The sequence below is a fragment of the Pristis pectinata genome, chromosome 5 (genome assembly GCF_009764475.1).
Source record: "Pristis pectinata isolate sPriPec2 chromosome 5, sPriPec2.1.pri, whole genome shotgun sequence".
Classification (NCBI taxonomy): domain Eukaryota; kingdom Metazoa; phylum Chordata; class Chondrichthyes; order Rhinopristiformes; family Pristidae; genus Pristis; species Pristis pectinata.
Genome location: NC_067409.1, coordinates 16,307,920 through 16,335,509, shown reverse-complemented (window position 1 = coordinate 16,335,509; position 27,590 = coordinate 16,307,920).

Here is a 27,590-nt window from a genome sequence, read left to right as displayed (position 1 = left end):
TGCTCATTGCCTGAGAATTCTGTGGCTCAAATGTTACTTGCCACTTAACACTCCAAGCCTGAATGTTGTGTATAGGTCTTACTGGATGCAGGCCTGGGTTGGTTCATTTGCTGAGGAGTTGTAAATGGAATTCTACGTTCTGCTGTCATCAGCAAGTATCCCCACCTCCAAACTTCTGGAGGTATTAGAAACATAGAAACATAGAAAAACTACAGCACAATTCAGGCCCTTCAGCCCACAAAGCTGTGCCGAATAGGTCCCTACCCTAGAAATTACTAGGCTTACCCATAGCCCTCTATTTTTCTCAGCTCCATGTACCTATCCAACAGTCTTTTAAAAGACCCCATCGTATCCGCCTCCACCACCGTTGCCGGCAGCCCATTCCACGCACTCACCACTCTCTGAGTAAAAAACTTACCCCTGACATCTCCTCTATACCTACTCCCCAGCACCTTAAACCTATGTCCTCTTGTGGACGCCATTTCAGCCCTGGGGAAAAGCCTCTGACTATCTACCCGATCAATACCTCTCATCATCTTATATACCTTTATCAGGTCCCCCCTCATCCCCCGTCGCTCCAAGGAGAAAAGGCTGAGTTCCCTCAACCTGCTTTCATAAGGCATGCTCCGCATTCCAGGCAGCATCCTTGTAAATCTCCTCTGTACCCTTTCTATGGCTTCCATATCCTTCCTGTAGTGAGATGACCAGAACTGAGCACAGTACTCCAAGTGGGGTCTGACCAGGGACCTATATAGCTGCAACAATACCTCTCGGCTCCTAAATTCAGTTCCCCAATTGATGAAGGACAATACACCATATGCCTTCTTAACCACAGAGTCAACCTGCGCAGCCGCTTTGAGCGTCCTATGGACTCGGACCCCAAGATCCCTCTGATCCTCCATACTGCCAAGAGTCCTACCATTAATACTATATTCTGCCATCATATTTGACCTACCAAAATGAACCACTTCACACTTATCTGGGTTGAACTGCATCTGCCACTTCTCAGCCCAACTTTGCATCCTATCTATGTCCCTCTGTAACATCTGACAGTTCTCCAAACTATCCACAACATCCCCAATCTTTGTGTCATCCGCAAACTTACTAACCCACCCCTCCACTTCCTCATCCAGGTTGTTTATAAAAATCACAAAGAGCAAGGGTCCCAGTACAAATCCCTGAGGTACACCACTGGTCACCAACCTCCACGCAGAATACGACCCTTCAACAACCACTCTTTGCCTTCTGTGGGCCAGCCAGTTCTGGATCCACACTGCAATGTCCCCTTGGATCCTATTCCTCCTTACTTTCTCATTAAGCCTTGCATGGGGTACTTTATCAAATGCCTTGCTGAAATCCACATACACTACATCTACTGCTCTCCCTTCATTGATGTGTTTAGTCACATCCTCAAAAAATTCAATCAGGCTCGTAAGGCAGGACCTGCCCTTGACAAAGCCATGCTGACTATTCCTAATCATATTATACCTCTCCAAATGTTCATAAATCCTGCGTCTCAGGATCTTCTCCATTAGCTTACCAACCACTGAGGTAAGACTCACTGGTCTATAATTCCCTGGGCTATCCCTACTCCCTTTCTTGAATAAAGGAACAACATCCGCAACCCTCTAATCTTCTGGAACCTCTTCCGTCTCCATCAACACTGCAAAGATCATCGTCAGAGGCTCCGCAATCTCTTCCCTCGCCTCCCACAGCAGCATGGGGTACATCTCATCCGGTCCCGGCGACTTATCCAACTTGATGCTTTCCAGAAGTTTCAGCACCTCCTCTTTCCTAATACTCAAGCTTTTCAGCCCGCTGCAAGTCCCCACTACAATCCCCCAGATCTTTTTCCATAGTGAATACTGATGTAAAGTGTTCATTAAGTACCTCCGCTATTTCTTCCGGATCCATACACACTTTCCCACTACTGCACTTGATAGGCCCTATTCTTTCGCATCTTATCCTCTTGCTCTTCACATATTTGTAGAATGCCTTGGGGTTTTCCTTAATCTTGCCCACCAAGGCCTTCTCATGGCCCCTTCTGGCTCTCCTAATCTCCTTCTTAAGCTCCTTCCTATTAGCCTTATACTCTTCCAGATCTCTAACATTACCTAGCTCCCTGTACCTTTTGTAAGCTTTTCTTTTCCTTTTAACTAGATTTATTATAGCCTTTGTACACCACGGTTCCTGTATCCTCTCGTGACTCCCCTGTCTCATTGGAACATGCCTATGCAGAACTCCGCACAAATATCCCCTGAATATTTGTTGCATTTCCTCCATACTTTTCCCTGAGAACATCTGTTCCCAAATTTAATCTTCCAATTTCCTGCCTGAGAGCCTCATAATTCCCTTTACTCCAAGTAAACGCCTTTCTAGTCTGTCTGTTCCTATCTCTCTCCAGTGCTAACGTAAAGGAGATAGAATTATGATCACTATCACCAAAATGTTCACCCACTGAGAGATCAGACACCTGACCAGGTTCATTTCCCAATACCAAATCAAGCACAGCCTTTCCTCTATGATTGATAGAGGAGGCCATCTATTTGTAATAGTATTGATGAAGCGGCCAAAGACAGTCAGGCCTCAGGCACCTCCCGGAGGATCCCCTGCAGTGAGGTCCTGAGAATGGGAACATTCACCTCCAACCTTGACAATGAGTTTTCCTTATATGAGATATGACACAATCATTGGAGTATTTTCCCCTTAATGCCTATTAACTTCAGTTTTACCAGGGTCCTTGGATGCCACACTTGATCAAAGGCTGCTTTTTTGTGAATGACAATCACTCTCACCTCACGTCTGAAATTCTTCTCTTTGGTCTATGTTTGGACCAAGGTTGTGATTAGGTCTGGAGCCACATAGTCTTGGCGAATGCTAAACTGGGCATCAACGAGGGCTGCTTGATAGCACCGTTGATGAGATCTTCCGTTACTAGTGATGATTAAGGGTAGACTGACTGCGGGGCAATGAGCTGGATTGGATTTGTCTTGCTTTTTGTGAACAGGACATACCTGGATAATTATGTACATTGTAGGGTAGATGCCAGAGTTTGAACTATGTTGGAATAGCTTGCCTAAAGGCTTGGCTGGTTCTGGAGACCAGCTTTCAGGGTTGACCAGTCCCATACACTTTGCTGTATCCAGTGATCTCAGCTGTTTTCTGATACCACGTGGTGTGAATTGAATTGGCTGAGGACTGGCTCCTGCTATAATGGGAATCTCTCAATGAAGCTGAGACACATTCGCCATTCAGTATTTACCAGAAATGTCCCTGTGAAGTCCCTATTATCTCTGCTATGTCTCATGGGAAATGGACTAATGGCTCACCTCTGGCACCTCATCTACTTGATTTGAGCTGCAGATCACGTGTAGCAGAAATTCTAGTTCTCCAGTGGTTGATCTTCTGTTGCTTGCTAACACCCCTCAGGAATTTTGGACCCATAATGTAAATGAAAACATATCTGATCAAAATGTTATCTCCCAAGATCAAATTTGTAAGTATTAACATTTATCATGTACTTACTTGCATCGAGCAAAACAATTTGGAAGTAACACCTGCAGGCATCCGGTTTCCTTTTGCGAACCCTCTCCAGTTTCTTGTGAACTATTAGGAGCTAATGAATGATCTGTTGGGAGCTAATGAACTTTCTTTCTACAACTGTACAAGTAAGACTTCCTTTTCTGTCACATGCCATCAAGACTTCTTTTTGGAAGATCAGAACAAGCAGACGCTGAACCTTTTGTTCTTCATTCATCCATCACTCTGTTGTGACTACTTCTGCTGGGACTCAAAGGTGAGCTTGTAGAAAACGAACACAGTCCTGTTAATATTTTGTCATCAAAAAGAAAGTCTTTTACATTTTCAAAGATAATTTTGCACGGACTAAAGAGCGTGATTAAATTCCTTAGAAGGTTTTTTGCTTGCATAGTGGTATTTAAATGTTTCAGACTGAAGTGTTGAGACATATATTTCGATTATGTGCAGAGGTTGAGATCTGCCTACCTTCTGTGTAATAGATTTGATCAGATTATACTATTTTAGTGTGTACTGTTTGGATTCCATTACAACCAGTTCTTAGCTTGAGACTAACTGCACAGCTCCCAGGCAATAGGCTGTCGAATAAGGAATGAAAATCTCTTTGATGTGATTCAGTATCTGATTTTGTGGAAAGTTAGCAGGTTGTGTAAACAAGATATTAATCATTTACATTACTTGTATTACAGCTGTCATTATTACCTCATAACATAATTTTCTTGTTACAATTTGCTTCTCCACTTTATAGACCAAATATAACTACTGTGCACAATGCTTAAAACATTTTCCTTTATGCCACATAAAGGGGCTAGAATTATTAAGTTGTGAGAACAGACTAGGTTTTGTGTTACTTTGATATTAAGGGGTGATCTAATTCTGGTGCTCAAAAAATATGATAGGGTAAAAACAGAGGGACAGAAGTAAACCATTCAGCCCCTCAAGCTCCTTCTCTCAGCCCTCAAAAAAAAATCAAACGATAGAAATATAAAGATCCATTGTCAAAGGCTATATTCTGCTGTTGTTCTATCTTAATGTGCATTGTACATTAATAGATAGGCATGGTAGTGTAGCGGTTAGCATAACACTTTACAGTGCCAGAGACTCAGGTTCAAATCCGGCCACTGTCTGTAAGGGGTTTGTACATTCTCCCTGTGTCTGTGTGTGTTTCCTCCGGGTGCTCTGGTTTCCTCCCACATTCCAAAGACGTACAGGTTAGGAAGTTGTGGGCACGCTATGTTGGCACCAGAAGCGTGGCGACACTTGCGGGCTGCCCCCAGAACACTCTACGCATAAGATGTATTTCACTGTGTGTACATGTGACTAATAAAGAAATGTTATGTTATTAAGTTCACAGCTACTCAACATCTCAATTCCAACCGCTTAGTTTTATATAACTTAAAAACTACAGACCTTAGATTTATTATTATTTATTGACATAGAATCTACTGTTTCCTTTGGAAAAGAGTTACACACTTCTAACATCCTTTGCATAAACAAGTATTGCTGAGTTCACTTCAGAGTACCTTGGGACTGATTTTAAGGCATCATCTCCTTTCCTAGATCACCTCACCAACAAAAGGTTTTCTCCACCTATCTTATCAGAAATATCTGCAAAATCCTAAAATTTAAAAATGAATATCCTTTAGTACTTTGGGTGATGCCAGCCTACATTATTGTAATCCTTCCAATTGTTAGAGCCCTGGTGGTGAATTTGCACTTCACCTTTTCTCATGCCAATTTATCCTTTCTAAGGAGTGGTGCCCGGGAACATACACCAAAGTCACCCCCCTTGTATTTTAGCCTTCTGCTGCAAAAAAGAGCAAAAAACAAACTGCTGGAGGATCTCAGTGGGTCAGTCAGCACCTATGGAGGGAAATGGACAGTCGAAGTTTTGGGTCAACACCCTTCATCCAGACTGAAAGATAGAGGGGAGGTAGCCAGTATATAGGGGTGAAGGGAAGGGGTGGAGCAACAGCTAGCAAATGATGGGTGGATCCAGGTGAGGAGAGGTGACAGGCAGATGGAGGAAGGAAGAGGGGAAATAGCGACAGAGGCTGGGAGGTGATAGGTGGGGGTGACAAAGGGCTGCAGATGATGGAATCTGATAGGAAAGGAAGGCGGAGCTTGGAAACCAAATAAAGGAGGTGGGGAGGGCAGATGGGAATAGTAGGGGGAGGGGACACAGTAGGAGGTGTGTGTGGGTGATGGGCTGATGGAGTGGGTAAAGGAAGGGATAGAAACATGGTAATGTGGGGCTGGGGGAGGGTGGTTGGGTAACCATTGTGCCACTATTCCGTCAGCCTTTTGGATTGTTTCTTTGTGCCTAATTATAAAAACAGAAAATGCAGAAACACTCAGCAGGTCAGGCAGCATCTGTGGAAAGTGCAATAATGTTTCAGGTCAGAGACTCTTTGTTAGGCAAGAGGCATGCATTTTGTTGCTTGTTGCACATGCACCCTTAACTTCCTTTGGATCTCCACCATTTTCATCATTTAAAAATGAATAACTTCATGTTACCTGTGTAGAACCCCATCTCACTTGTTATTACACAGAAGGAGGTCTATTGAGTCCATAATGCCTCCCAACAGAGCAATTCCATTAGTCTGACGCCTCCTGCCTTGGTTAGCGTAACGCTATTACAGCACCAGCGACCCGGGTTCAATTCTGGCCACTGTCTGTAAGGAGTTTGTACGTTCTCCCCGTGTCTGTGTGGGTTTCCTCCAGGTGCTCCAGTTTCTTCCCACATTCCAAAGACGTACGGGTTAGGAAGTTGTGAGCATGCTATGTTGGCACCGGAAGTGTGCCAACACTTGCGGGCTGCCACCAGAACACTCTACGTAAAGACGCATTTCACTGTGTGTTTCAATGTACATGTGACTAATAAAGATATCTTATTCTCTCTCACATGGCCATCAACTCTTCTCTGATTCTTTTGCCACTTACCTACAGTAAGTGGTTATTTTGCAGTAGATTATTAGCGTACCAGCACATCTTTGGGAGGTGGGAAGAAGTGAGACTAATCTGCAGAAATAAAAAAAAACTGCAAATGCTGGAAATATAAAATGAAAAGAGAAAATGCTGGAAATACTCAGTGGTTCAGGCTGCATCTGTGAGAAGAGAAACAGAACTAACGTTTCAGGTCAAAGACCCTTCATCAGAGCTGGGAAGGAGACAATAGAAGCTCATTACACTAGAGGGAGGGTGGGCAAGGAGAGATACCTCTGATACGGTATAACCAGGGTGACCATGGAGATAAGCTGTAAACAAGGTTATCTGGTCAATGAGTGAGTGGGAGCAGTTTTAGTAAGTGAGAACAGAGACCAATGTACGTAGATAAAAGATTGTGGGAGTTGCTAAATGCAGGGAGAGATGACGTGCCCAGCAATTCAGGCTGGGCATGTCCTCCACTCTCTGAAGAAAAAAAAAGAGAAGAAAAAAATGGAAATAAAAACAAACAATATCATGGATGACTGATACGGGGAGAAATCAAGTATCCTGAAGTTGCAGTACTCACTATTGTCCAGAAGGTGGCAATGTGGCCAGACTTGAAATGTTAGCTCCATTTCGCTTTCCATTGATGCTGCCTGACCTGCTGTGCATTTTCCAGCAGTTTTTTTCTTCCTCATTAGATCAATGATTTGAGTTCAGTCCTAGTATCTTTTATTATATTTCATTTGTTGTATCTGGAAGTCAATATAAACTTCACACACATCTACTGCTCTTAATTACTTCCTCAAAACATTCATTCAGATTCATAAGGCATGAAATACCCTTTACAAAGCCCTGGAGACACAAGGGATTACAGATGCTGAAGTCTGAAGCAAAAAAAAACAGCTAGGGGAACACAGCGGGTCGAGCAGCATCTGTAGTGGGAAATGGACAGTTGACATTTCGGGTGGAGACCCTTCATTTGGACTGGGAGAGTGGAGGGGAGAGAGCTAGTACAAAGGGATGAGGGGGAGGTGTCGGGCAAGAGCTGACAAGTGATAGGTATATCCAGGTGAGGAGGGGCTTGATTGGCAGATAGAGGAGGAAAGGGTGGAAATAGCAACAGAGGCTCGGAGGTGATAGCTGAAGTCAACAAAGGGCAGCAGATGATCGAGAAAGAAAGGTGAACCAATTAACAGAGGTGGGGTAGGCAGATAAACAGTGGGGGGGGGAAGGGGACCCAGTGGGAGGAGTGTGTGGGTGATGGGTAGATGGAGTGGGTGGAGGAGGGGAAAGACAGTGGGTGACGGGGAAGGAGGAGGGTGTGTAGGAGGACCTGGTTAGATCAGGAGGAGAGAGAAAAGGGAGCAGGATACCTGAAATTGGAGAATTCAATGTTCATGCTGTTAGGTTGTAGACTATCCAGGCGGAATATGAGGTGCTGTTCTTCCAGTTTGCGTTTGGCCTCATCCTGGCAGTAACCTCCTCATTCCCACACTGACCTGTCTGTTCTCAGCCTCCTCCACTGCCAGGGTGAGATCACCCCTCACTCCAAAGAATATAGATCTAATTCCTTTAGCCGCTTGTGATAGGACACCCTCTCATCCTAGGAATTAGCCTAATGAATCTCTTTGGGATTGACTCTAATGCCAGTATATCTTTTCTTAAATAAGGGACCAAAGCTGTGCATAGTACTCCAGGTGTGGTCTCACCAGTACCCTGTACAATTGTAATAATACTTCCTTATTTCCAAACTCTAACCCTCTTAAAATAAAGGCAATAAATATACCATTTGTCTTCCTAACCACTAGCCACACCTGCTTGCTAACTTTTTTCTCTGAAATACACTATACTCGCCTGGATAAGTATGGTACCAACTTGATGCCATCCAGGACGAGGGAGGTGCTTGATTGGCACCTTATCAACCACCCTAAACATCCACTCCCTCTACCACAAGTGCACAGTGGCTGCAGTATGTACAACCTACAAAATATACTGCAGTTACTCACTTGGGCTACTCCAGTAGTACCTCCCAAAGCTGTGACCTCCACCACCAAGGGCAGTAGACACCACCATCTGCAGGTTCCCCTCCAAGATGCAAAATGCAGGTATTGGTTTATTATTCTCATTTGTACCAAGGTACAGTGAAAAACTTGTCTTGCATACCATTCGCACAGATCAATTCATTACACAGTGCATTGAGGTAGTACAGGGTAAAACAATACAGAATACAAAGTAAAGTGTCACAGCTACAGAGGAAGTGCATTGCAGATAGACAATACGGTGCAAGGTGATAACAAGGTAGATTGTGAGGTCAAGAGTCCACCTCATCGTATAAGGGAACCATTCAACCATTCCCCTCCATTTCCAAACCATCCTGATTTGGAAATATGTTGCTGTGTTATCATCATCTCCAGGCCTAAATCCTGAATTTCCCACCCAACCACACTGTGGAAGTGGCTTAACCAGAAGGGCCCCGACTTTTCAAGAAGGCAGCTCATCTCCACGTTCTTCAAAGGCAATAAATGCTGGCCTTACCAGCAATGGATCCTAGGAGAAAAGGAGAAGAAATCCTGTATCCAATATTTCTTTAAAGAAGGAAATGCAGATCGCAAAAAATGATTAACAAAAAATGCACTCGAAGTTTATACTAGTTAACTGCAAATAACCTGAAGAGTGGTGACACAAATGCTCAAGTCGCTGCAGGCTTTTCCAACTATATTCTTCCATTTTGGTCTCTTCTATGTCCGGTTTTTAATCTCAGTTTTGGCAGCTGTGCCTTCAACAAAGCCTGAGCTCTGGAAGTTCCTCCCTATAAACTACTCCACCCTTCCACTGCTCTCTCCTCCTCAGAACTTAACTCCCTGTTCAAACTGTTGTCCAGCTGTCCTAACTTCTCTTTATGTGGCTCAGTGTCAAACTCCCTTTGAAAACACCCCTGTGAAGCACCTTTGGGAAATTTTACTTTCTTCCTTGTACTACACACCTGAATCAGTAAAGTGAAACTATTCCTCAGCCTGGACCTTTATTAAGAATTATCCAGACAGTAGTAACATGCTGTTAAGCCTTTAAGTAGAGCAGGTCAGCTTGTAAAATCTGGTGTGCTGGAGACAGAGATGAAAACGTCAGTCTGCCTGACGGAGGCTCAAACACACCACTACATCACACATAAACTGCCTTCTCACATTTGCAGATCAGAAAAATCTACTTGGGGCAATGATCTTAAGAATTATAAGAAAAAAAAATAAATCAACGCAAATTTTATTGGACAGCCGGCAGCTCCAGATGTGACACAAAGGACAAAGGGTAAAAGGTCATATTAGATTATCAGACTGCACTGCATCTGAAGAAATAAATAAAGAAATACATTTATAAGTGTACCAGCTTCCTTTAACAGTGATTGAGTGCCAGTGGAATTATCGGGGAAAATTCTGCACATGAAGCAGTCTTTCTGTCAAACTAAGCAGACTTATTTTTAAGTAGTGTAGGGCTGTTATTTCAATCTATTTTACTGTACAATAAATATAGTCAAAATTCTCCAATGCTCCTTGTATTTAAGGCTGTTGAAATTTCCTTGACCTTTTTCTGATTAAAAATTAAATTAGCTCTAACGTTGATTTGTGCGCAAACCATTTCTCATGGATCTATACAAAGGCTGGATGATGCCATCAATCAGTCACTTTGTTTAATTAAGGATATTAAGGGCCAGATCTTTCTCATCTCAGCATCAACCTGTTGGGGGTGTTGCTGATTTAAAGGATACAGCTGTGTAAAAGTAATATCATGGAATTGAGGATTATGGATAGCAATCAGGGAATCTAGCATCATTTCATCATATTCCAGATTGTATTCTGAAATCCTATCCTTTAGGACATATAAGGCTGCATATCCTTCTTTCGAGAAATATTGGATGCAGGACATTTTCTCCTTGGAATTAATGAGCTACTAAAAAAATGATACTCTGCTTTTGCCATTTTCAGGAAGTTTATTTCTTCATTGAACCAAATCATGATTAATGTTTCATTCTCACAATTCCTCTTGATATGATTTGTGGATATTAAGGTAGGTGGGAAAATTAAAGAAAGGTTGAAATCTAATTGTTTGCAGATTGTACTTCCGGTTCAATTGGGAAAATTTAGCAAAATAAGAACTAGGAGCAGAATGTTCACCTAATGTCGTGGCTTTCAATGTATTCTCCCAATCAACCTAGCCAACTTTATTCCCATACCTTCATAGACTTTAAACACAGGTGTCTCTGAGATGTTTTCGTTCTTCCTGAACTGTAGTTTCCCCACTACCACAGTTAACAGAGCTCCTGATGATATCTCATTTATTTCCACTAGTGCGAAAGGGGACAAAGTTACAAGGTAAGTAGTAGGTCATTTAAAACTGAAGCGTATAATAATTTCTTCTCACAGTGGGTGGACTGCTTGACCATGGAGGGATGTGAAGGCTAGATCATTGAAGGTATTTAAAGAAGAGGTAGATAATTTTTTGGAAGATTGGTGGAAGCAAGAATGTAATGCTGACGCTTTATAAGGCGTTGGTCAGACCACGTTTGGAGTATTGTGAGCAATTTTGGGCCCCATATCTAAGGAACAATGTGCTGGAATTGGAGAGGGTCCAGAGAAGAATGATCCCGAGAATGAAAGGGTTAACGTATAAGGGGCATTTGATGGGTCTGGGCCTGTTCTCACTGGAGTTTAGGAGGGGGGATCTCATGGAAACCTAATGAATATTGAAGGGCCTGGATAGAGAGGACATGGAGAGGATGTTTCCAGTAGTGGGAGAGTCTAGGACCAGAGGGCACAACCTCAGAATAGAAGGACGTCCCTTTAGAACAGAGACGAGGAGGAATTTCTTTAGCCAGAGGATGGTGAATCTATGGAATTCATTGCCATAGATGGCTGTGGAGCGCAAGTCATTGGGTATATTTAAAACAAAGGTTGATTGGTTCTTGATTAGTGAGGGCATCAAAGGTTACGGGGAGAAAGCGGGAGAATGGGGTTGAGAGAGAAAAATAGATCAGCCATGATCGAATGGCAGAACAGATTCGATGGGCTGAATGGCCTAATTCTTTCCTATGTCTTATGGTGAACTGTGGGCTGTGAGGAACCGAAACAGAGTTGAGGCTAATATAGATTAGCCATCGTCATATTGAATTTCAGATCAGGCTTAAGGAGCCAGGTGGTCTACTCCTGCTCCTATTTTCTTCTGTTCTTTGTGTATTGTTCCCACATGCCTGCTCTCACCTGGAACAAAATCTCCACTGGTCCTCAATTTCTACCTCACAGCGTCTGTAATTTCTGCCACTTTCAATGGGATGAGATGTGAAAGTGGTGACAGAGGTGGATATAGTAGTGACAAAAGCCTTTGGTATGCTTTCCTTCATAGTCTGAGGCATTGAGTATAAGAGTTGGGACGTCATATTTCACTGGTACAAAACATTTGTTAGACCACATTTAGAGTATTGCGTACAGTTCTGGTTGCCACACTACAGGAAGGATATGGTAGCAATGGAGAGAGTGCAGAAGAGATTCACCAGTATTTTGCCTGGAATGGAAAGCAGTGGTTATAAGGAGAGATTGGACTTATTCTCACTGGACTGTAGAAGGCTAAGGGGTGATCTTATAGAAGTTTATAAAATTATGAGGGGCATAGATAGGACAGAGAGTCAGAATCTTTTTCCAAGGGTGGAGGAATCTAGAACTAGAGGACACAGGTATAAAGAGAGTGGGGAGAAAGTTAAAGGAGATCTGAGGAGTAAGTTTTTACACAGACAGGGCGGTGAAAATCTGGAATGAGCTACTTAAGGAAATGTTGGAGGCAGACACAATTACAATGCTTAAAAGGCATTTGGACAAGTAGTTGGAAAGGAAATGACCGGGGGGATACAGGCTAATGTGGGCAAATGGGATTAGTGTAGATAGGCATCACAGTCAGCATGAACAAGGTGAGCCGAAAGGGTCTGTTTCTGTGCTGTACAATTCTATGATTCTATGAACCCATCACCAGCCACTTCTTCCCCTCCCCTTTCAGCATTCTGCACACATTGTTTCACACTGTGGCTCTCTGGTCTGCTCTTCTGTTTCAACAAGGCCCAGTTTTAGGAACAATCCTTTATCTTACATCTCAACACATTGCAAACTTGCGGACTTAAAATCGAATTCAACAGCTTTGAGTAACTCAGTTCCGTTTATAGCAGAACTGGCCAGCTCTCCTGTAATAATGGCTCAGAAATTCCCTCTCCACTAGCCTGACCTGAGTTGCTGGGCATTTTCTATAGCTCAGCACAGTCTTTACTTTTCTTTATATGTTGTCTCTCTCTGACTGCCTTCATTTCACAGCTTTTATGTTCCTTTGTTCACGTTCTGTCTCTCTCTTATTTTTTTCTCCCTCCCTCATTAACCTATCAATCAGAAAGGTTCATCGAGAGCTTATCCCCACAGCAACCCCAGCCTTACCTTACCAGAGATATTCCCTTGCTCCAGCCATCACTTTCCTGCCCTGTCTTCAACTTTAATTTGTCACTTTCCCAGTTCTGATGAGTCACCACCATCATGGATTTCAACAACAAGTGTGTGAGGACTGTGTACCAAAGAGGGCAATTTGGACATTCCCAAACTGGCAACCCTGGATTTACCAGGAGGTCCACTCCCTACTGAAGTCTAGGACTGCAGCATTCAAATCAGGTGACCCTGATCTTTACAAGAAATTGAGATATGACCTCCACAAAGCTATCACAGATGCCAAGAGACAATACCAGTCCAAAATAGAGTCCCAGGTCAGTTGTCAGTTGTGGCAGGGCTCACATGTTATAATGGGCTACAAGACGAAGACAGGCAGCATTGCTGACAACAGCGCATTCCTCCCCGATGAGCTTAACACATTCTATGCACGTTTTAACAGAAGGGGATTGGAATGTCACCACCCACTCCAACAACCTCTGATGCGCCTTAACCCACAGTCACTATTGCAGAAATGAGATCAGTCTTCCAAAGAGTGAACCCGCAGAAAGCATCTGGCCTGGATGGTGTACCTGGCCGTGTCCTTGGATCCTGCATAGATCAGCTGGCAGGGGTATTTGCAGACATTTTTAACCTCTCCCTGCTTCAATCTGTGGTTCCCACCTGCTTTAAGAAGACCACTATCATCCCTAAGAAAAACAAGGTTACATGCCTTAATGACTACCACCTGGTGGCTCTGACATCCACCATCATGAAGTGCTTTGAGAGGCTGGTCATGGCATGCATTAACTCCAGCCTCCCAGATAACCTCAACCCACTGCAATTCGCTTACCGCCAAAACAGGTCTACAGTGGACACCATCTCTCTGGCCCTACACTCGTCTCTGGAGCACCTGGACAGTAATGACACCTATGTTACACTATTGTATATTGACTACAGCTCTGCCTTCAGTACTATAATTCCAAGCAAACTCATCTCCAAACTCCTCGACCTGGGACTCAACACTTCCCTTTGCAACTGGATACTTGACTTCCTAACCAACAGACCGCAAATCAGTGAGGACAGGCAGCAACACCTCCACCACTATTATTCTCAACACTGGCTGCTTCCTCAGCCCCCTACTCTACTCCCTATACACTCATGACTGCGTGGCCAGATTCTGCTCTAACTCCATAGAAAGCATCCTATCCAGATGCATCAGGACCGCAAGAAACTGCAGAAAGTTGTGGGCACAGCTCAGAACTTCATGGAAACCATCCTCCCCTCCATGGACTCCATCTACACTTCTTGCTGCCTCGGTAGAGCAGCCAGCATTATCAAAGATCCTGCCCATCCTAGACATTCTCTCTTCACCCCCCTCCCATCAGGCAGAAGATACAAAAGTCTGAAAGCATGTACCACCAAACTCAAGTACAGCCTCTATCCCGCTGTTATAAGACTATTGAATGGTTTGCTAGTACGATAAAATGGACTCTTGACCTCACAGTTACCTCGTTGTGACCTTGCACCTTACTGTTTACCTGCACTGCACTTTGTCTGTACTGTAACACTTCATCCTGCACTTTGTTATTGGTTTTACCTTGTACTACCTAAATACACTGTTGTAATGAATTGATCTGTATGGACAGTATGCAAGACAAGGTTTTCACTGTACCTCGGTACATGTGGCAATAATAAACCAATTTAACAATTTACCATCGAGTTGTACAGCACTGAAACAGGCCCTTCAGCCTGACACATCCATGCTGACCTTTTTGCCCACTAATCCCACTTGCCCGCATTGGAGCTGCATCTTTCCATTCCTTACCTATTTTGATGTCTGTCTAAATGCCTCTTAAATGTGGTAATTGTATCTGATTTCACCATCTTCTATGGCAGTGTTCCAGATATCAACTATTCTCTGTGTAAAAAAAACTTACCCCTCAGATCTCCTTTAAACTATGCCCCTGTGTTGTTGATGAAAGGTCTTCAACCTGAAACATTACTTCTATTTCTCTTTACGTAAGATGCTATCTGACCTGCTGATTGTATCCAGCATTTTCTATTTTTATTTCAGATTTTCAGCATTTGCATTTCTTTGATATTTGCCTTAAATTTAAGATTTTAGATCCTAGTTTCATTCTAAATCTAAACCTGTTTAGGTTTAAGATCCTAGTTTCATGTTGAAATACATCACTATCAAACCCAATGTAGAATTCACTTTCCCTCAAAGGCCTGATGACAGCAAGATTATCAATCAACCTCTTGTCATTGCACAAAACAAGATCCAAAATAGCCCCCAACATATTGATCTAGAAAACCGTATCGGGTACAATTTATGAAATCATCTTTGACCTTATTACAGTGAATTTGATTTGCCCAAATCTATATGCAGGGATAAATTCTCCCATGACTCCTATATTACCCCTGTAACAAGCACCTCCAATTTCCTAATTTATGCTGCAAATTTTGCCTGTCCTTCTGTAATGTTGAACACCCTGGAATATTTAGTTCCCAGCTTTGGACACTCAGCAGCCACATTTCAGTAGTGCCAATAAGATCAAACCCATTTACTTAATTTATGCCATTAATTAATTTACCTTGTTGTGAAAGCTGAGAGCATTCAGATACAGTACCTTGAATTTTATTACTTTAACATCCCTCTCTTTACTTTAAGATCAGTTACAATTATGGACGGAGAAATGGCAGATGAAGTTTAGTCCTGGCAAGTTTGAGGTGTTGCACTTTGGGAGGTCAAATGTAAGGGGAAAGAATACAGTTAATGGCAGGACCCTTAACATCATTTATGTACTGCGGGATCTTGGGGTCCAAGTGCATAGCTTCCTGAAAGTGGCAACGCAAGTAGAGAGAATGGTAAAGGAGGCGTTTGGCCTTATTTGCTAGGGACATAGAGTATAAGAGTCAGGAATTCATGATGCAGTTGTATAAAACTTTGGTTAGACTGCACTTAGGGTATTGCGTGCAGTCCTGGTCACCCTATTACAGGAAGGACGTGGAGGCTTAGAGGGTGCAGAAGAGGTATACCAGGATGCTGCCTGGATTAGAGGGTATTAGCTCATAGAAAGAGGTTGGATAAACTTGGATTGTTTTCTCTGGAATATTGGAGGCTGAAGGGAGACTTCTTTCAGAAGTTTATAAAATTATGAGAGGCATAGATATGGTAGGCAGCCAGAATCTTTCTCCCATGGAAGAAATGTCGAACACTAGAGGACATAGCTTTAAGTTGTGAGGGGTTAAGTTTAAAGAGGATATACGGAGCAAGTTTTTTACACAGAGAGTGGCAGGTGGCAGGAATGCGCTGCCAGGGGTGGTAGTGGAAGCAGATACAATAATGGCGTTCAAGAAACTTTTAGATAGGCACTTGAATATGCAGGGAGTGGAGGGATATGGACATTGGGTAGGCAGTTGGTTTAATTTGACATCATGCTCAGCACAGACATCGTGGGCCGAAGGGCCTGTTTCTGTGCTGTACTGTTCTATGTTCTTTGTTGCTTGACTTTGCTTTACTATCTATTTATTTCACTGACCACTTTTTAAAACTCCTCTTCTTGATTTGTCTCTCTCCTTTCTGAATTCCCTTAGAGATTCTCATTACCCTGCCAAGCGATTTCATACCTTCCCAAATGGCACTAGCTAATGCCCCGTGAGGATATGCTTCCTGGTCCTGCTGAAGCGCAACCCATCCAATTCGTACAGGTCCCAGAAATAGTTCTAGTGCCTCAGCAATGTAAAGCCTTCGTTTCCGCATTCCCCCAGCTATGTGCTCTATTATTTTATTTTGTACCTATTAGTATAGTTATACAAATGCAAATTTAATTTCTGTTACTAACTCAAAATTTATCTGCCACCTCATTCCACTCTTTTCATTGGAAGTGACATGGTTAACTGGAAGCTGTTTGTTAGTTGCTTCCACCACTGATTAGACTTCTGTGCAAATGAAAACATTAACAGAAGTTAATGTTTGCACTTGCACAGGAGATCTACAATTCTATGGGCCAGATCGTGCTTGATCTAATTTGGTGCTCCCACTTGGCCCCTGTTCTAATCCAGTCACTACCCCTGCTGTGGCATCTGTAGGACATCTCAAGAAATAAATCTGTTTAAAAATGTGTTAAACTTCTATAAATGAAACGGTGATATAAACATAATAAACAAAAAACTTAATCTAAACTTTTCAATGAAGGTGAGTAATGGGGTTAGAACATAGAACAGTTTAGCACAGGACAGGCCTTTTGGCCTATGATGTTGTGCCAAGCTAATTAAGCTAATGATACCTAATTAAAATAATCCCTTCTGCCTGCACATGGTCCATATCCCTCCATTCTCTGAATATTCATGTACCTATGTAAGAGCCTCTTAAATGCCTCCATCACCACCCCTGGCAGTGCATTCCAGGCACCCACCACTCTCTGCATAAAAAACCTGCCCCGCACATCTCCTTTGAACTTTCCCCCTCTCACCTTAAATGCATGCCCTCTAGTATTAGACATTTTGACCCTGGGAAAAAGATTCTAACTGTCTACCCTATCTATTTTCTCATAATCTTATAAATTTCTACGAGATCTCCCCTCAGCCTCCACTGCTCCAGCGGAAGGATCCTTAGTTTGTCCAACCTTTCCTTATAGCACCTACCCTCTAATCCAGGTTCTTGCTTATTTGTCAGGTGGTTATTGTGAAGCTGCAGGGTAGATACAAAGAGCATTCAGCCCCTCAGTTGAGTACCATCTGGAACTGCTGCTGAGCACAGTGCTGAGTCCAGTGGTAGAGCAAGAAGTGAGATCTGCTGCGTCTAACCTCCAGTGCGCAGACACAGTGTTGCGGAGAACAGACGTGAAAGAGACACTGGGCATCAGCCAGGGAATGTGTGGCAGATCCTTATGGAACAGCCACCCCCATAGGAGCTCCATCTAGCCCAATGTGTTGAGGTAAAGTTAGGTAACAACAAAAGGTTGCATTTAGAGGTACAAGGACAAATTTCTCATCAACCTGAACTTGGGGACTGATAGCACTAAAGAACAGGTAAATTGTGGTCATCCTAAAGTTTGCTGTCTCTGTCCCAGCTCACGCCATCCTTTTGACCAAACCCCCCTGCTTGTTGACCCACAACAGCTTTTGGTTAACAAATACTTCAAGGTTAAAATTCCTATCCTTGTTTTCAAATCTCTACACAGCTTTGCCCCTCCTTGCCCCTGTTCCAGCCTTTTATATGAGATACCAACATTCCTCTAATGGCCCCCAAGGATGAGTTTAATCGTTGCACCTGTGGCAAACATATCTTCAGCCATCAAAGCAGAATTTCCTCTAAACCTTGCTCCTTTTTTTCTCCTTTAATATGATTGCCTTTGACTAAACCTTTGGTCATCTACCCAAATGTGGTTTGGCCTGATAATACTCTTGCAAAGTGCAGTGGGAAGCTTTTGTTACCTTTGCTGGTACATTAATGAACCTAGTTGTTGTAGATCTTTCAGAAATGGACCCTGCTGAGGTCTAAAGCATAACCCTCGCTGAAGCATTTGTTAAGAAAAGAATAAGCACTTTTGGCTTAATTATTTATTGGACTCTTACTTGGTTATCATATAACACAAGCAGGGTTAAATTTAGCTACTGCTAACCCTATTTGCAGGCTGCAGAGCAGTTACATCCGAGTCCGGGGTTTGCTGTTTCCCACCCCCACCTGTTTAATATGTCAATATCTATTGAGAGCAGCACTGCTTGTGTCTTTCTGTTCAGCAGCATCCTGGCAACTGTTAGGCAAGCATTAATTTCCTGCAATGACTGTTTGGTTAAAGCCTTTGGAACAGATCAATGGATTTCACAAGAAGGAGTCAAGCCATTGCTTTCAATTACAAACATTCCTTGGTGCTGTTTACAGGGCATGTTTGTTTGGTCGTGGTATCTGTGTGAGAGAATGCCACTTTGTAATCTGTGAAGTCTGACCTATATGTCAATTTGCAAAATACTTGATTTTAATTCCTTTTGTTCTGAATTATCTATCACTTTCTAAATCAGCCTGAGGCCACCAAAGAGATAAAGCTAATCAGTACTTTACAGTTTAATAGTCTTTCGAATCTTATAAGAAATCTTGCTATTATGGGAATTAGTGTCTTCTTCTTAGGCAGTTCCTTGGGATTGAGAATAATGTGCTTCCGTTCCAGTCTTGTGGGTTCTGAGCTGACCAAGAAGGAGAATGTGAAATCTGCAGATGTTTCGAGGATGGGACAGGGAGTGTCTGGGAGTGTCTGGGAGTGCGTAGTCTGTGAGGCAGTGCTCTCCTTTGGCTGCTCCTCCTTGGTTTCTGTGTGCTTTCAATGCATGGACTCGAGGCTCTCAATACCATAACTAATGCTCCTTCTCCACCAGGGATTTAGTGGGTACATTACATTCTTTCTAGATTTTGAGCACATATTTGAATCTTTCTCTGTTCACCTGGAAATTGCTTTCCTTGAGCTTGGAATGGAGTCTGATGTCAAACTTGAGAAAGATGTTGCTTGTCTAATGTAGCTGAGCGTAACTAGAGCCTCTTTGCTGGGGATGTTAGCCTGGGAAAGGATGATGATGTTGGTTCACTTAATGTCATAGAGTCATAGAGCTATACAGCACAGTAACAGGCTCTATGGCCCAATTCGTCCATGCCAGCCAAGTTGCCTACCCGGGTTATCCTGTGTTTGTGATTTCTCTCCAGTGCCTTGCTGCAGGTAGTCTAAGTTCGAGAAGCAGGCAGGAGGGCAGGAGTAACTGCTGCTTGGTGGACCATAAGTCTCTGCCTAGTTTGAGGTCTTGAGCTCCCAGCACTCTTTTCCTCAGACAGCGGAAGGCTGTAGTGATTCATTGGAGGTGATGATTGATATCTGCCTTCTGTGTGAGCTGGCTGCTGAGATGGGCAGTGGTTCACACTTTCCAGGGCTATGCCTTTTTTTTTATTGTTGTAGGGTAGTATTGTGCAGCGGGGGCTGGTTGGTAGAAGGCTTTTATTTTGCAGATGTTGAGTGTAAACCTGGTATGGACGCTCCAATGCGCAGGATCGAAAGAGGCTGCAGAGGGTTGTAGACTCAGCCAGCTCCATCACAGGCACAACCCTCCCGACCATCGAGGACATCATCAAGAGGCGGTACCTCAAGAAGGCGGCATCCATCCCTAAGGACCCTCACCATCTGGGACATGCCCTCTTCGTGTTACTACCATTGGGGAGGAGGTAGAGGAGTCTGAAGACCCACACTCAATGTTTTGGGAACAGCTTCTTCCCCTCCACCATCAGATTTCTGAACGGTCCATGAACCCATGAACACTACCTTTTTATTCCTCTTCTGCACTATTTATTTATTTTTGTAATTTTTATGTCTTGCGCTGTACTGCTGCTGCAAAACAACGGATTTCACAACATATGTCAGTGATAATAAACCTGATTCTGAATGAATCAATGTGGCTTGGAACTTGGCCCCCAAAAGCGTGTTAAGCGTAAGTGCTGTCTAGATTCTGCAGCTTGCTATGGATTTAGCATAGAAGTGGCATCTCTGCTTTTTTGATGGTTCGGGACTACGGTTGTAACTTTCGTGGGATGTGGTAGTCACTAACAATGCCAGCATTTATTTGCTTATCCCTAGTTGCCCCTGAACTGAGGAGGTGGTCAGAAGTCAACCACTGGAATCACGTCTAGCCTAGAACTCAGGAAGGCTGGCAGATTTCCTTCTCTAAAGGATATTAGTGAACCAAATGGATTTTTACAACAATCTATGAAAATTAAGGGGACTGAAAGTTGAAGGGTTTCCATAGTGAAATATTAACTCTGTTTCTCTTCCCATGGATGCAGCCTGACCTGGTGAGTATTTCCAGCATTTTCGGTTTTTGTTTTACAACAGTTTGTTTTGTGGTTATCATTATCAAAACGTATGTCTTGGGATCAATGATGCACATCTCTGGCAGTTAATCCATCAAATTAACGCCACTCTACCATTCCTCAAATCTGTTAACTTCTGTCCCTTTTACTATGCATATTGATTAAAACATGTCCAGTAGTTAATAGCCTATGCAATATTTGTACAGGCCTGCTGAAATCTAGGAGATCAAAGTAATGGGCTTGGCCTGCTTTGAGAATATTTTTCCACTTTCAACTTCTCACTTGATCAAGTTACTTTGGCGAGTGTGAGCAACGTTAGCACTATTTCCAGACAGTATGAGCAACATGCTCTGAAGCACTATAAATATGTAGTTGTACAAAGTCCATGTACTCAGAGCGTGCATCAGAGATTTGGGGAATTAAACGTGACAGGCTGGCAAGACTATTAAAGTAGCAAAAGAAATGAAATTAATCAGAATTAGATTACATTGTTAGGAAGGTTATAGCTGTGAATTTTATCATCAAAATCTGGTGAGTTGGTGTTAGATCAGAGGTTCAACCTTTATAAAATCTGAAGCACAGCACCAGCCTGATGCGATGTGAAGTTACCTATGAGAAGATAACTGGATTGACAGAACTTCATGTGGGACAAGAATAGGAGTGCTTCCTCCAGGACCTCCAAGCTCTTGGGAAAATACACTGGCTTCACAAAATATTCCAAATTCACTTGAAGATTAAGTGAATGAAGTTCAGTGTCCTCTCCTGGATCAATATCCCCAACGTGGTTCGAAGTATACTCAGTCACCTCCTTAGGGCAGGCCATATCTTTTTCATACCTGACACTATATTCCTGCGCTATTCTGAATTCCATCGGGGGACGAGGTTACCATGTGGATAGAGGAAAAGATTCAAGGGCATGCTGAAAGTCCCCTGGAAGAAATGCAACATCCCCACTGACTCCTGGGGATCTCTCATCCCCATGGCTGCTGAAGGTGGAGAAGGAGCATTGGCATGGTATTGAGAACCTTGAGACCAGGCATTGGGAGCACAAGTGACGAACAGTGTGCACCATCTCACAAACCACCTGCACCATCCAGCACCTCCTACCCCATCTGTGGAAGAGTCTGCAGTTCCTACAATGATTTCATTAAACACCTCAGAACTCACAAAACCAGAGTTGAAGTAAGTCATCCCCAACCCTAAGGCACTGCCTAAGAAGACGAAGAAGGAGAAAAATAGCATTAAATACATGCTTATTTCAATATTTCAGTTGGTGTGGCTGCAAGATTGGTGAGCATTATAAATGAAACACTGAGGAAGTAAATATTATGAGAATGCACAATGAAATGTAGGGCAATAAATTTCTTATATAACAACAGACACTGTATTCCACAACAATTTATACTCCTGTCGGGTAGCAGACTTAGAACATAACTGAATTTAGTTCAGCTAAATCTTGAGGCGAGACTGGCAAAGGAACTGTTGAAACAAAAAAAATTATTGATTTAAGTCTTGGAGAATGGCAGTTCAGACAGCATCATATTGGCCACTGAGCAAATCTGACATATGGAAATGGGAGCATCTGAATTAATGCTGCCTGACCCATTGAATTCCTCCAGCACTTTGTGTGTTACTGCAGATTCCAGCATCTGCAGTCTCTTGTGTCTCCATACGGAAATGGGATGTTGGAGTAATAACAGAAGTGTAAGAACAAATAGCTCTCTCATCAAAGTAGGAGGTGAAATCAGAAGAGTCCCAGTTTAATTTCTGCAGAAGGGAATGTTGAGGAGTTATGTGATCATGTGTAATTTCTTGAAATTCTTCTAGTGGAGAAATGGCACAAGGTTCTGCTGACACCTTAAATCAATAAGTGGATTCATTGTTAGCAAGACAAGTTCCTTTGAGAAGATCAGAGAGACTGAGAAAATCTGTGAATATATCAAATCTGTAAATAACATAAACACATGAATCATTCTTTCTTCTTACAAAGGGAAAGACGTATAGAGTACATTGATTGAATGTATGACATTTGAGATTATGTGTATGCACACATATGCACAGCAGAGAGAAGGATTGGGTGAGCAAACAAATGATTTGCACTGTTTTGCACAGTTAGTGTAGCAAGGCATGTACACAACACAATCCCTACAGGGATGAGGTAGGGGATTGGACCTATCTGATCCTCTGGGGTGTTCCTGTTAATCAAACTTCCAGATAAATTCATTAGCATGGTGATTAAATTACTGGACTAGCCACCAAAGGCCTGGATTATTGATCCAGTGACATCTCACCATGACAGTTGGGGAGTTAAATTCAACTAATTAGATAAATCTGCGATAAGAAGACAGCAACAATAAAAGTTACCATGAAACTACTAGATTATTGTGAAAACCCATCTAGATCACCAGTATTTATCAGGGATAGAAATGTGCTAATTGTACTCAGTCTGGTTTATATGTGACTTCAGGTGCACCAATGTGGTTGACCTTAACTGTCCTCTCATGTCCCAACAAGCCAATCAGTTTATGGCCAATTAGGGATAAACAATAAACACCTAGCCATCACCATTCACATCCCATGAATGAATAAAACATTAGGGCGGCACGGTAGCCTAGCGGTTAGCGCGACACTATTACAGCACCAGTGATCGGGGTTCGATTCCCGTCGCTGTCTGTAAGGAGTTTGTACGTCCTCCTGTGTCTGCGTGGGCTTCCTCCAGGTGCTCCAGTTTCCTCCCACATTGAAAAGATGTACAGGTAGGTTAATTGGGTTTAAAATGGGCGGCACGGACTCGTTGGGCCAGAAGGGCCTGTTACTACGCTGTAAATAAAATTTTAAAAAAAGATGAAAGATGAAGGCAGAAGAAAGCAAAAATTCCACACCATGTAGGGAACATCAGACTTTTGAGTTTCCTGTCAGAAACGACACCCCTATATACAAAATCACCTCCCACACACCATGTCCCTGCCAATAGCAATGGTAACATGACCTATGTTCCTGTTAATAAGCAGTGTAGTAGAGAAGGGCATCGAAGGAGGTTTCCTTGAGGATGTTATTCTCAGAAAAAATTCCATTGTAAATCAGCACATCAGACAACACACAGACAATGGAGATACAAGAGACTGCAGATGCTGGAACCTGAACAACACAAAAGGAGCTGGGGAACTTAGCAGGTCAGGCAGCATCTATGGAGGGAAATGGACGGTTGACATTTCGGGTCAAGACCCTTCATCTGGACTGAAAGAAAGGGGGAGATAACCATTAAAACGAGGTGGAGGGAAGGTGTGGAGCAAGAACGAGCAGGTGGTAGGTGGTGGATGCAGGTGAGGGGTGTGGGGAGTGATAGGCTGATGAGGGCAGGAATGATAGGAAGCTGGGAGGTGATAGGTGGAAGTGAGACAGGGCTGAAGATGATGGAATCTGATAGGAGAGGACAGTGGTGTTATGTTTGTTCTTCATCAAGAGACAAACTTGGCGCGGGTTTAACATCTGAACATTTATTAAAGCAACAACAGACTGCAACAGACAGGCTGGCCCGCTCTCCCGCTCTTCCACAGCCACATCCTGTTCCCCCACGTGATCCCTCGCATTGCCTACTGGGAACTGTAGTTCTTTATTATAACTACATAACAACACATAATAACACATCTTCCCCCTTTAAAGAAAAACAAACACAATACTTTGTCCTTGTAAACCTGCCAAGAACCCTTGTCCACTCAGCAGCTTTCAATCAGTCTCTGAGGTGGTTTAATGGTCCTCTTTGGTCTGGTACTTGTTTTCAAAGGTGTGTTGCTTTCATTTGCTGCATTGGTGTTTTCCTGGGAACTCTGGTCCACATGTTCATTTTCTCCGTATGCTGGCCCCTTTGGTGTACTGACAGGGGACGGGTCACAGCCATGGGTTGGAGCTTGTGGTTATAGATCCATGTGGTTCCTCCTCAGAGGTGTCCCTCGCTCCGTCTGGATCTGGTATGAATGTGGATTTACTTCCTCTTGCACAACTCCCTGCATGGACCATGTGCCAGAATCATGATCTCGGACTCACGCTTGGTCCCCAGGCTTCAGGACTGGTAGGTTTTTCGTTGTCTTGTCGTGATTCTGTTTCTGTTTTTCTTTCCCTTCCTCCTTAGCCTGTTTGACCTTGTGTGCTCCTTCAGGTGTCAACAGGTTTTCATGTATTGGAAGGTTAGTGCGTATGCGTCGACCCATCAGCATTTGGGCTGGTGAAAGGCCGTTCTGCAGTGGTGTACTTCTGTAAATCATTAGACTTCTGTGGAAATCCTCTCGTCCATCTTGCGCTTTCTTCATGAGGCCCTTCACTGCCTTAACTGAACTCTCTGCTAGGCCATTAGATTTTGGGTGATGTGGGCTTGAGGTTATATATCGAAACCCCCCAAACATTGGCAAAGGATTCAAATTTACAGCTCGAAAATTGTGGACCATTGTCTGATACTACTTATATGGAACTCCATGCCTCGCAAACACAGCTTTCAGGAATGTGATAACTGCTTTGTTGGACGTTGATTGCAGTGTCGCAACCTCTGGGTAATTGGAAAAGTAGTCTGTTACAACAACATGCCTCTTCCCATTACAGTCAAACAAATCCACTCCAACTCTGAAATACGGCCTGTCTGGTACAGGGTGTGGTGTAAGTGGTTCTGCTTGCAGCTTTGGTCTGTAGGTAAGGCATATTTCACATGAAGCAGTTGTCCGGCTGATATCTTGGTTCATTCTTGGCCAGTACATGACTTCACGTGCTCTACGTTTACATTTTTCCTCCCCAGGATGCCCTTCATGTATCTTTTGGAGCATCTCCTTGTGTAGTGACACTGGAATCACAAACCTGTTCCCCTTGAAGACCATATCTTTCACTACTGACAGTTCAGCTCTGCATGGCCAATAATCCCGAATACACATTGGACAGTCATCCTTTGCTGCTGGCCATCCTTTCCATATTGTATCCTTGAGTACTTTCATTGTTTCAACTGCCTCTGCTGCTTTCCTAATCTGCTCTGTTCTATCCAGAGATACTGGAAGAGAGGTGACAATCATGTCAACATAGGCCTGTATATCTGCATCAACCTATTGGTCATTCTTTTCTGTCTTGTCGACTGCTCGAGACAGAGCATCAGCAGCAAACATATATTTTCCCGGTGTGTAGATCATCTTCACATCATATTTCTGCAGCCTTATCAACATGCGCTGTATCCTCATGGGATAGTCATTCAGTGGTTTGGACATAATTAAGACCAATGGTTTATGGTCTGTCTCCACTTCAATATCTTGCCCAAAGATATACTGATGGAACCTTTCACATGCATATGTAGTGGCGAGAAGCTCTTTCTCTATTTGTGCATAGTTGGCTTCCACACTTGTTAAAGCCCCTGATGCATAGGCCACAGGTTGCCATGTGCCATCATGCTGCTGCAGTAGTCCTGATCCAAGGTCGTGCTGGGACGAATCAGCTGATATCCTGATACACTTTTCTGGATCATAAAACCTCAGCACGGGCTCTTCAGTTAGGACCCTTTTCAACGTCTGGAAACACTCTTCTTGCTCATGAGACTAAATCCATTCATTTTGTTGCTCAAGGAGTGACCTAAGTGGTGCTGACACTGTTGACAATTGAGGGATGAACTTAGCCAGGTAAGTCCCCATCCCTAAGAAACGTCTCACCTCCTCTTTGTTTTGTGGCCTCTCTATGTCTTCAGTGGCTGACATCTTTCTTGGGTCAGGCTTCACTCCCTTTTCAGATATGACATCTCCTATGAAGATCAGTGTCTTCACACCAAACTCACATTTCTCTTTATTTAATTTCAAATTGACATTCCTCGTCACATCAAGCACTTGTCTCAGTCGAGTATCGTGTTCCTGCTTGGTGGACCCCAGACGATGATGTCATCCATCATGGTCTTGACACCAGGTATGCCCTCAAAAATCATGTGGATGGTTTTATGGTAGACTTCTGGTGCGGACAGGATCTCATATGGCAGCTGAAGATAGCGATATCTTCCCTGTGGTGTGTTAAAAGTACACAGTCTCGAACTTGCCTCATCAAGCTTCATTTGCCAAAACCCAGATGATGCGTTGAGCTTGCTAAACCATTTGGCACCTGAAAACCGAGACATGATCTCCTCCCGTGTTGGCAATTTAAAATGCTCTCTCTTGATGGCTTTATTGAGATCTCTTGGGTCTAGACGTATCCGCAATGCTCCATTTTTCTTTTGCACAATGACCAGTGAACTCACCCAATCTGTTGGTTCTTCACTTTTCTTTATGACAGTCATCTGTTCCATGTGTGCTAGTTCTTGTTTATCTCTAAGTTGAAATGGAACTTTCCTGCATTCATGGACAACAGGAGCCACTGCCTCATCTATGTGAATTTTGTGTACACCAGGTAAGCATCCAAGCCCCTCAGACATCTGCATACTCTTCCATGAGTGTTGTGTGGTCATCTTTGGTATGTGAAGCTACTATGAAAACTCTTTTCACTAGGTTGAGCTTTTCACATGCACTCAGACCTAATATTGGCTGTACTCTCTTTTCTACAATCAGTAGCTGTGATTTTAAGTGCTGCACCTTGTGTTTAAAGGTCACTATACAGCTCCCTTTTACTGGAACTTTCTCTCCAGTGTAGCCTGTCACTTTTAACTTCACAGGGTAAATCTTACTCTTTGCTGTGAGAATCTTATAATCATCCATGGATAACAGATTCACCTGAGCTCCTGTGTCAAGCTTGAATGGAATTACTGTCTCATTCACAGTTACTGGAACAATCCATTCTGTTTTATCAGCAGCCACGGTCTGTACAGAATCCACAAAGAA